Source organism: Nyctibius grandis, chromosome 1 (genome assembly GCF_013368605.1).
Source record: "Nyctibius grandis isolate bNycGra1 chromosome 1, bNycGra1.pri, whole genome shotgun sequence".
NCBI classification, from domain to species: domain Eukaryota; kingdom Metazoa; phylum Chordata; class Aves; order Nyctibiiformes; family Nyctibiidae; genus Nyctibius; species Nyctibius grandis.
In genome coordinates, this window is record NC_090658.1 from 49,145,986 (window position 1) to 49,157,898 (window position 11,913).

The following is an 11,913-nucleotide window of genomic DNA, read 5'->3' on the forward strand; positions in this document are numbered from 1 at the left end:
CTGGAAATGTCTTTCACAAAGTTATGGGAAATTCCCAAAACATTTTCAAGTAGTTTGAGTGTTCTTACTTGATATCTCTGCTTTCATAACTGTGCAAACAGAAGGTCCAAGATATTAACCAGACTGCAGCTCAGAAGTGTGAAGCACACAAGTGTTTGTTTGCTTCACTGTAAATCACAGAGTGCCAGTACAGTTCTCACGAATGTCTCATGAATGATAGGATTTTGGCAAGGTTGACACTGCCTTTATATTGTGTAAATTCCTTTCTAAATAGTTGCTTGTCCACTATCTATTTTTCGTGGACTGAAGCAGCCATTCGGGAATTTTACCCCAACCTCTTCAGGAACAAAACAAGGTTTTCCATCAGAAGAGAAAGCGCAGAAGAAAACATATACTGGATGCCCAGGGAAATTTTGGTCTCCTCTTTCTTCCAATAATTAAATGAATGGTTGCCTTCCCTTTTTCTAATTTTCTAGTGTCGTCTAAGTTGGAAGTGGGAAAAGGGAGTCCCTCTGTAGTGGCCTGGGTTGGTCTCAGAGTTAAGAGGGTGCAGAGAGTAACTGCATCTGCGAAACTGAACTCAAGAACTGAGGGAAGGAAGACAATAGCTAACACTAGCAACAGAGACAGCGATGGTGAATTTTCATGAGCGGTCTGGGAAAACATAGATACTGCAGAGCAAACACCTACGCTAGTGACTGCACGAAGGAAGAAAAGGAACAGGGGCAGTGAAACAACTTCCTAATAAAGATTTTGCTATCAACAAACACGGCTATGTTGATCTATGGGATGTATCCATTAGTTAGCATTGCTGTATCTGGCAATCTATGAATAAGTGACTGTAGTTCCTTCAAGCTATGAGACCTCTGACAGGCCAGAGCTACCACACAAGTGCACATTTTCCCTCCATACTGAGTTGGACTCATTAAACTCAAGGCATTCTTTGTACGGTAAAGTTTCTATTGATTCCAGATTTAAGAAGCAGACACTGGCATTCATTTCAGCTGATGTCCCTATGAAGAGCTATAGCACGGCCACAGCTCTATATGTGAGTTAGCTCCCCAAGGACTCCATCATAGTCAGTGAAGAGATGTAATCATTGCCAGGGCATCATTTTTCTCATCCTGAAACAGATAACTAAAATGAGTCACATTAATTGCCTCCCTGAAGTACCAACGTCTCTTGGTAGACGTGTGGAACAGAATAGCCATTAACCACTCAAGAGCACGTACGTCTCCATCTCAAGAGCCTTCAGCCACCACCATCAGCCTGTCTCAGGGCTAGCAAAGGGGCACAGTTGCTGTCATTTGTGCTCAAGGAGTGCAAAAGTAGCTTTCACTCTTGATGGTGTAGTGGATGAGGAGGTTCAAAGAAAGGCAGAGTGCTTGTAATAATGTGGGACTTCCCTGGATCTCCCAGTTCAAGATACGAATACTCTATCTTTTCTTCAGCATACTTAATTTTTTCACCTGTCAACTCTGGGGTTTTTTTGCATCTATTGCAACAATGTCCTACAATATCTGGAAAATGCAATGATTCTGTGAAACAGTTAAGAAATAGCTTTAAAAAAAACCACAACTGAGCAACTGCATCACCTTGTGCTGAACTTTTTGAAGAGTCTCCAAAGGGAAAAGAGAAATATCTGGCATTTTTTCTATATAAATGGGTTGTGAAAAAAATGGAGAACGGAGAAATTATGAAAAAAGTATTTAAAAAATGGTAGAAAGAAGAGTGATCTTGGCTGTTGCTACCTGGAGTGTATAATTGCAATCCCTCTTAAAAACGGCTGTTGCAAAGAGTTTGAAAGAAGGATGATTCAGGGGAAAAAAAAAGTAAAGAAGGGAACACAAATGTAGACAACGCTGGAATAGATTTTGAATCTTTGCAATAGATTCAGTCATACTGAAGGTTACGGATTGGACATTTACTCTATGATAATGCTCGCGTTCGCTGAGTTTCTTCCTGCTGTGCAGCACAGCTACATGTAAGTACCTGATGAGAGCACTTGCCCTTCTTTGGAATTAATGAACTTCCTATCAGTGAACTTTCCACACTGTACAGAACACACAGGGAGGCTGAATTTTGCATTATTAACAGTGATGGCTCTGTGTAATAGAGAAGAACATAACTGCAGACACTTTCAAAGATAAGCTGTCTCTTTTGTCAAATGTAGTACATCTTTGAAGACAATGTCATACATTCAAGTTACCGATTTTTGCATTATTATTTCTACTTTAGTGTCTCCCATCTCATTCTTCTGAATTTCTTGCTACACTATGACACAGTGCTCTGGCTAACGTTACATTTCTGTATCTACTGCTGCTGCCTCCAGTGGAAAATCTTTCTGGTCTTTCCTTCTCCAGACAAGTGTTGCTAAAGCAGGTTCAGATGCAATGTTTTGAGACTCCTGAAGAGCAGGATCTTCAAATGCAAGAAGAACAATTTTCAAAAATAATCAAACCAAAAATGAACACCATAAGACAGATTTCCACAGTGACACGTTCATACGTCCCATGGTCTCACATGGGAATTATGGTACAAGCTGTCAAACAGAAACTGCCTTTCAGAGATCTAAGACTGACTATTACAATTGCATCAACCTCTGACTCCCATCCTTTCTGTCTCGGAACTCTCATTGTATTTAAGGCTGGAATACAAAGCTAGATTTTTTTTTTTAAACTCCACATATGGACACCAGCCAAATATCTGGTGGCTGTTATTTTGATGTTCAGATGTGCATTGTGCTGTTTAGCATATGGATTTTCTTTATAATCAGCACACACCCAACATTTCCTCTCCAGATGGTAATGGGAAAAACCCTAAAACCACTGTTATTAGTTACCTCACTTAGTGCTCATTTTGGAAGACACTTAGTTATAGTGCCAAAAGGCATAGCATGAGACCCAAAGAACAGCCCTTCTCCTCTTGCTGACAACTGAAGTTATTAGATGTAGAACCCCAGAAGAAAGATTTTTGAAAAGCCCAAAGAAATAGGGTGAAAAACCCCTGTAAAAAAATCACAGAAACATGAATCTCCCATTTTATGGACTACATAATCTTCCCCACTTAAGCAAATGTTGTATAATAGAAGTTATTTTCTATTATTTTTACTATTGGATTCACCTGTTCCTTTCTTAACCCCTGTAGGTGTATAAACTCATAATCACAGCATTATACTAACAAAGCTTTCTTTTTTTTTTTTCCTTCTGGAGAGAAAGAAAAATAGAAATGTACATCTGATTTGCCACCTGTCTTTCTCTGTGTTTTGTTTTATAATTTGTCATTCTTCCAGTTTTATGCCGTACTGGATAATCCATATTTTGACCTTTGTTAACACATCTTGATTTTGTTTTCTTAACAAGAAAGAATATCATTAATGTTTGTGCTGTTACCTAACAATCTGTGCAAGTTAAAGTTTAATATTAATTTTAAAGTTGCATTAAGTAAGCAGTAGTATTTGAAAACTTCCCTTTGTTACATGAAAACTCAGGAAGACTCCATTTCTACAACTACTTCAAAGGGTGAAAAATGCGCTTCGCTCCGGTCAGATAACCATTTTGAGATGAAATTACCGCCTTCTCCACTTGCGCACACTTGTCCTAACAACTGTTTTTAATGGGGAGAATTATGGTCTTCCACTCATAATTATTACTGAAAAAGCCCCATTATGTGCAAAGCAACAATTGTAATTAAAGAATTGTATTCAATAAGTGAGAAATAAAAGTTCTCGTTCACTCTTTTTTTTTTTTCAACCAGCAGCAGTGGTCACTGAGGAAAGAAACGCTGTGAAAGTCTTCAAGCATACATCTTCGGAGCAGATCACAGGGTGCAATGAAGCACAGGGCAGACAACCCTGCACCCATGGAGATTAAGCCTTTAAGTCCACAACGCTAAATTCAGCAGCGTATGGGTCCACAGGCATGGGTACTTAAGCAGGATAACTCTGCCACTCAATGAAAACCATCTCCCTGGCTGCATTTAGTGTAGCCCTGCCCTCAATTTCCTCCCAAACCTTCCACCACTGGAGGTATGCTTTAGTCTCCCTTGTTCCTATCAAGTCTATTTATTTGTATGGAGACTTCTTGTTCCCTACCCATCTTCTGCAGAAAGCATTTCCATAATTAATCTTGTTCCACCGGTATCCAAAATACAGATTTCTCTTGAAGTCCAAAAGGAACAATTAAGTATCTGGTCTGACCACATATACAGAATGTGGAATTTTACCCAGTTTCCCATGTTAAGACCAACAACTTGCTTTGAACTGAACTGCCAGCAGTGGTCGCCTACTTCTAATTTTATTTCACCAAAGTGCAGTTTTCAAGACCTATTTCTGGACTTCAGTGCACTGGACTTCACTTACTCTCCTCCCTTATTCAGCAGTTCTGTACCAGTGCTTGAGAGGCAGCACTAGCTGATTCTCTGAGGATGGATGTACTTGTAATTAAAGTACATGTAATTCTGTCTGCTTCCCAGTTTTTAAGTACAACATACAGCAAACTGTTGGTTGCAAACAGCCAAATTATTCACATTTCCTTCTAATTGTTTCAGAAGAACTAAGTGCAAGCTCTATTTAAAACAAAACCATGCAATTCAAATGAAAAAATTACAACTGAGAGTAAAATCCTTTGTTGAAAGAAGTATCATGAAGAGGCTTCTATATTCCTTATCCGAGTCTACATTTGGCAGATAAACTTATTCACCTCTGACCACTAATCAATAATAAAATCCCAGTGAGGATCTCTGACACAAACCATGAGGAAATAACTGACTCAAGGATAGTGGTGACATCTCAGTATCTTACACTCACAGCCCACAGGGATGTCACCTGACCAGTCTGTCACTGTTCCAACTCTCCTTGCCCAGAAATCTGGTACAAAGGAAAGATGAATAGGTTCAGCCATAAGACAAAACTCTTTCTGATGTGGCCCTGGCACATGATGGTTGTAGCGGAAAAGAAGAATTGAGCTCTTCAATAGCCATGCCCCTGACACCCATTCCAACCCCAAAGCTCTCCCCTTTCAGTGGAAGAGCTGGTGAATTTGGCCCATACTAAGTGGAAAGAAGAAAAAGCTACTGAGTACCGCAACCACCATGAAAGTATGGAGGCCAGTCTAAGACTGCTTTGGGCACATTAACTTTTTACCACTTATTTTTTCTTTTGCATTACCTTAATTATGAATTAAAGAAAATATATTATCCAAACACACACACAAGTTCATTGCACATACTTCTTATTAGCATTCACTTAGCAGCAGATAAAAATTTCTTTTTTATTTCATTTTACTTCATTTAATTTCATTTTTCATTCCACTCCTTTCCATTCCATTTCATTTAAAATACTTCCTGTCATTTTATAATACTTTTACTCAAAGCTGAGAAAAAATGACATATTCACCAGATTTAGGATATTCTGCTAATAACAGATCACCATTCCTGACTTCAAAGGATTTAAGAGCTTTAAAAATTTCTGGCTGCTTATCATAGCAGGGTACAAAACTCCCTGGAAGGAGAACATCAGCTTCTCTGGGGACAGATTATCAGGGGCAGTTATAACCTTTGTCCAGCATGTCAATGAACTTCTTGTTAGCCGTTTGTTTTTTTTTCCTATAGCCATGTAAATCTGTGCAAGCAGTGATATAAAGGGGCAGTTAGGTTATTTGTTTCTCAGCAATTAAATGAAAAACTTGTCTTGCACATTTATAAAGATACACTAATAAACTGTGGATAGTTTTGAGGACTTGCCACTAATTCATATGATTTTGACCCCTGTATCAGGAGCGCTGGCAATGATGCAACTCCTGTCCTTGTACTGTTTGCACGCGGCTGTGCAAACAGCTGTCAGCAAATGCTGAGCAAGACATCTATCGCACTTAATGGAGGGGGGTGCAGTGACTCCCTGACCAGCTGCGTAAGCAGGAGAACCAAAGGGTGGATTTATTACCTCAGATATGATCCTGTACTAATGATTTTGGCCACAGTCTCTTGTCTCTGCACAGCATCACACTATCAGGGGGATGCACTAGCTTGGGTTAGCACTAGTTACAGTGTCTTTCCACAGACCTCCATTACTCAGTGTAAATGAGGCTGGAATCAAGCAACAGCATACTGTGGATATGATAAGAAGAACCTTAAAAGCTGTGGAAACACGTGGATAGCAGGGCTATCCAACAGCCATATATTCCAGAAGCTTGAGTTTGCCTCCAAGTAGGCTAGAAAGAAACTACCTGCATTTTACCAGAAGTTTGTTGAAGCCAACACAATATTATAAAATGTTTCCATTGGAAAAGTTCTTGGTTTTCAAATAAAATTTGTTTCATCAAACAATCTCTGATTGCTTCCAGCAGTTACCCAGCTCCTGTGTCAATGTACCGAGCAGGCATCTGCTTCTTCAAGCCCCTCTCCTTCCCTTGCCTGTCTGCAGCCCAGCATATTCAAGATCCTTGAAGCTCATTTTCTCACTCCCAGCTAGTTCCTGATGCACAGACACACTAACACTCTTTGCAATGCCTGGCCTCTCCTTGATCCTCTGCTTTTAAGGTGCCATCACCTTAAAAGGCACTCACTCTTCAGTGTGCAAGCAACATGCCTAGCATGTCTAGTCATCCTTCCATAACTACTATTTACTGCCAAGATCCCACCTTCCTTTGTAGGAAACCTGTCTTTCCAGCCCTTTCCAGCTATACTCACATCTGCTCCCTACATTGGCACAATTTTGAGCACTCCACAGGTGCCTTTTCTGGAAGCACTTCTATCTATCCCTGAGGCACTGCATACTCTTGGCTTTCTAAAGTAGGCAACTTCCCAAACTTTTTCTCTCCTCCTCATCCCAGCAAGCTGTCCTTACATATTGGTACAGCTTTGTCCCCAATTTCCACCACTCACCACCACAATATCCACCCTTTCCTACCTCCCCTCCCGCACCCCAGAAAAGCCCTTCACATAGTACAACTGCTACTCCCCTGCACTTCACTGAGAGTTTCCTACCTCAGAGCAGTAGCATAAGGAGCTGTTGCCAACCCTGCAGAGCAGAGGATGCTAAGTGATTGCAGAGCAGGAATAAGAAAGTGCTAGGATCAATTTGAGGACAGTGTTTTGACCTAGAGCAGAAAAATTCTATTACTCTTCATTTAAGCTGGTTTCCTCTCTCAGCCACACAGTGCAAGGAGAGCATTGGGGCAGTCCGGTGATTCCTTCAGACTGACATATGTGTAAGGCTGTGAAGATGGCAGCAGCTGTGTGGAGAGCTCTAGAGATGACAGGGTAAATAATAACTGGCAAACTCACCGGCTCGATGTACTTGAGCCATGAGTAGACCCTGTGTGACTTCTGCTCACCCACAACTCCATGATCACAGAGCCAGGGGCTGGAGTAGGGCTGGAGCGCTGACCCTCGTGTCCCAGAAAAGCAGGAAAATGCCACACTGCTCTGAAGGCTGCCAGGGGAGGTTTTGTCGGGAAATGCTGGGTCATCATCACTTTCATAAGGATTCACTTGCTCCACCAAAACATTCACACTTAATTTTTGTTAGGGAAAGTTTCTCAGCTTCAGAATGAAACTTTTAATGGGAAGAGATGGAAAGAGACTAGCCTATCTCAAAGAGGCTAATAACTAGGGTATCCAAGGTACAGAGCCTGGAGTAAGGATACAGGGGAGATCAGAAGCAAAGGAGTTAAATATGCCTCTCTTATAACCTGGGTCTGGGGGAGCATTGCAGGGTAATTTATTGATTATTTTGGAAAGCTCTGAAGGCTTTGTTCCATCTCAAGGCAGAGTGGGAAAAGTTCAAACTGGAAAGACACAACAGCTAAAAATAACCACAACTAGAAAAAGCTACAAAGGTGTAGGTGTAATCAAAGTATTTTAGCAGATAGCATTAGCAGACAATTCACTTTAAAGCCATGTGTAGCACCCATATAGATTGCATTTCTTTCATTTCGTCCCACACACGATCCTTGTTGGATTTTGAGCAATAAAACTGATACACACCTGTTCGGATCCTTTTCCTCTTGCCGTGCTCCCCCTAAATCCTTCCGGAGCCCGATCCCCAGCCCCACCGCACAGCCGGGCGCTTGTCAGACGCCTTTGCGCCCTCTGCTGCCTTCCACAGCTCTGGGCGTCCAACTCACACATCGCACTGATTAGATGCTTTCATAGAAATATCTATTATAATTGTATAGTCTTGTTCCTGAGAGGTAATAGTCACTCAGAATCCCAACTCTTTTTTTTTTTTCTCCTTTTTTTCCCCCTACTATTATCACAATCAGATTGACCTCCAACAGGTCACAGCCTATTCAGGATTTCTCCAAATTCTTTCCAACCCTTTAAATAAGTCACCTCCCTTTGGTTTTAAAATGTTCCAATGCTTAATTACCCCAGCTTCAAAAAAGTATGTCTTGTTTCTAATGGCTTTTATCCCCAAATAATGTACTGCTTTTCCTCTGAGATGGAAAGGGGGCTTTAAGAAGCCAACACAATGAAAAGATAACATTCTTTGTCTTTTCACAAAGAGAGCCTACAGAGTAGTCTGTGTGTTCCCAGGCTACTTCCTGGATGGGAAACGTTATATAAACACCTTCCTCAGAGCTGAAGAACGGACCAGTGTCTAAAAGTGTCCCCGCCAGCTGCTGGATACCAAACGTTTTGTGAGAGAAAACTCCTTGCCTGAAGGCTGGAGATGTTCAGCTGAAAGCCCCTTCTGAGTGCAATCACTATACAGCGAAAGGAAGCTTGAGGCTACCAAAGACATTACATTTTCAGATCTGCCAGCTTAATAATCATCTAAGATATTGGATATTGGGTTAAGGTGACATGGTCACAACAGTAACTAATATACCTTTAAGACTACAGACCACTTATAGTTTGATTAAGATAAGCAAACGCTTTTCCAGTTTGAATTAATATACTTGATTCTTCAACCAAAAAATCTAGCTTATGTTCAGCTCATTGTTTCTGGTGGGAGCAGTTAAAAAAGGGGGAGGGGAAAGCTGTTACTGGAGTTGCATGTAACAAAAAATCAGCCATTAGAACAGCCATAGGGGAGAGAGCAAAAGTGCAGCTAGCTGAAATGCATTTCTGACAGTAACTAATACTGGATGCTAAGGGAGATAGTATATGTAATGGCACAGTCAGAGGGTAATCCTTTCCCCTGTTCATATACCCATTCTTCAGCAATCAGCAGCTGTGAGTTCCTGAGGTGATGGATACACTCCAACTACATCTAACAGCCACCAGTGGACCAATCCTTCACGATTTTTCCTAATCTTCTTTTGTCTAGCTATGTGAACTTTAGTCTCCACAGCACCCTGTAGCAACAAGTTCCTCAACTGAATTTAGTGTTGTGCAAAAAGGATTTTTTTGTACTGCTTCTCCACTATCACAAGCATGACAATACTTCAAACACCCTATCAAGACTTCTAGGCAAAAAGGTAGCTAGAAACTCAACTTCCTAATGTAAAAACTCATAAAGAAAATAATCCTTTGAAAATAATATAATGCCTTTCAGAAATCTTTAGACTAAACTTCCCAGCTTTATTCGGGTAATATATATCGAAGTATGGCTACAAACAGTGTTATAGTTTAGTTTAATACAGTCTATTTGGTTTTTCACCCCTGATAGAATTTACCTTGTCCTTGTCACTTGATAAATGGTTGGCTATTATAGCTGTTGTTCACTTAGCTGTCTCCAGTCTGGTGCAGTCCGGTACTGTGCCAATAGATGTCACTCTGGACCATGCAAAAGAAAACAAAAGCATGAACTAGCATCTTCCCATCAGCAAACAATAACCCCAGTTTCAAAACAGGAGATAATCTCTTCCAAGACTGCACCTTACCCATGTGCCCCCTCCAGTATGTCACCTTGGCCTCCACCTCCACGTTCTTCTGTGGCTACAGGCTGTGCTGACACAACAGCACACACTGGAAAGCATGTAGGCGCCATACAGCAAAAACGCAGTCCTGTCCTCCTTTCGTTTCACGAAGGAACAACTTCTAAAGTCCATAGTTTTCAATCACACGGAGATACCATGAAAAAACACAGCTGTGAGGTGCCTCTGGGAGGGCCGAAGGGCAACGCTGAGTATGGTGTCTGAGCTTAGAGCAAATAATCCAGCAAATTAGATGTTTGGTGGGTTGGATCTGAAGCCAGTTCCTGAAGCCAATCACTCTATTCCTGCTTTGCTTCTTATGGGTTCTGCTTCCTTTACTCTTTTTAATTGGTTGGTTTGTTTGTAGTTTTCTCCTGACTGACTTGTTCTGAGTGAAGCATTTCATCAGTTTGTTGCGACTCCCCCAGGGGAAGGGGGGAGTGATGGTAACTTTGATCTTGGGGGAAGATATAGCAGTGGCAAGGTGAGGAGCTCCCACATCTGTCGGGTGGATTATGCTGATGCTGAAATCCTGGGGGGAAAAAGCCACACATATTGACATCTCGTGGCAGCAGGATCAGAGTCTAACTGCACTTATGGCATTTATTATATTCCTAACCTTCCAGTCTAGGGCATCATGGCATTTTATGCATAAACTGCAGGGAGCAGAGCTGCCGTGTCAAAACAGGACAAATTTTAAAAGTCCTCAGATATCCTGCTGACATGACTCTATTGCACACAACAGCTGTGGAGTTTGGGGCACATCCTGGAATTTCAGCCAAAGGGAAAAGTCCTGCCTGGGATAAGACATTTGCCCATTGCCACATAATTCCACTAGTTCTAAGCAGCTCACAAACAGCTGAAGGTGGGGCATCTTTGAAGTACCTTGTAATCTAATCACATTTATGTCTTTCTAGGCAGAGCACCTCATATGTCACAGCAAGACAGTGTTGGATTAATTTAAAAGTAAATGAAAGAAGAGATTATAAAACCCCAGAAGTTATTAAAGGTTCTGCTTTCTGAGTACGGAGGCATTATACCCTCTCAGAAACCAACACAGGTAGAAAGCCAAAAGAACAGTGGTGTAGGTATAAGCCCTGACAGCCATGTAAGTAAAATTCACTTTGAATCAAGCAAGAAGCATAGCACTGTCAGGCTGAGTGCTCACATACCAGAAATGACAGCCTTCATTGGAGAAGTTAGCCCAGAAACATTACATAGGGAAGCAACTCTTATCCCTCCCTCCAGAGATGGGTACCCAGAGCACAAGTTCCTGGGGGTCACATGACATGACTGTGCTGTTTTAGGGGGCTCCCAGTGTGCCTAAGACAAATGAAGTGACAAGCCTGAACACAAACACCAAAGATGCAGGAGTGCTGCAAAAAATATTGAAGCGTTCCAAGTCCAGGCTGGTACGTAAATATTGACTTGATATCAGCATCAGGTGGGGAGTGTTCTTTGGGGTAGGTGTAAAGCATTTCAAACTGAAGCATTTCAAATTGAGGTGCCCCATTTTCCATCAGGAAACCAATACCTTTCAACTTCTGACTGTCACCATCATCTTCACCATTTCAAGGGGCAAGCTGCTGCTCTGCATACTGGAAAAATGATGGCTGAAGTTGCACCGCAACTGTTCTCCAGAAAACCTGCTGTATGATTCAGCTGGTGTCCTTGAAGACTCTGAGAGTTTGTCTGAGACAGTTGTCTTCTCAGCCTGGAAGACAGCAAAGCATGTCTTTTTGTCCCACTTTCATTCTCTTCAGCAATGCTGGGAAGAGAAGTGAGCATCTCCTCCTCCATTATACCCTCTTGAGTCTCATCTTCTTTCCTCATTGTCCCACATTCATCCCGGGGACAACCAGAACCTCATCCCAAATCTCTGTCATAGGATAGTAAAGTAATGCCTGCCATCTCCTCTGCATTTCACCTTATGTGGTGGACAGAAGAGACAATGCCATTCATTTCAACATTGCTTCAAGAGGACGATAAAGACAAAGACTTCCTGTTGCTACCTTAATTTGATGTCCTGGGAGGGGTGGATTATTGTCTC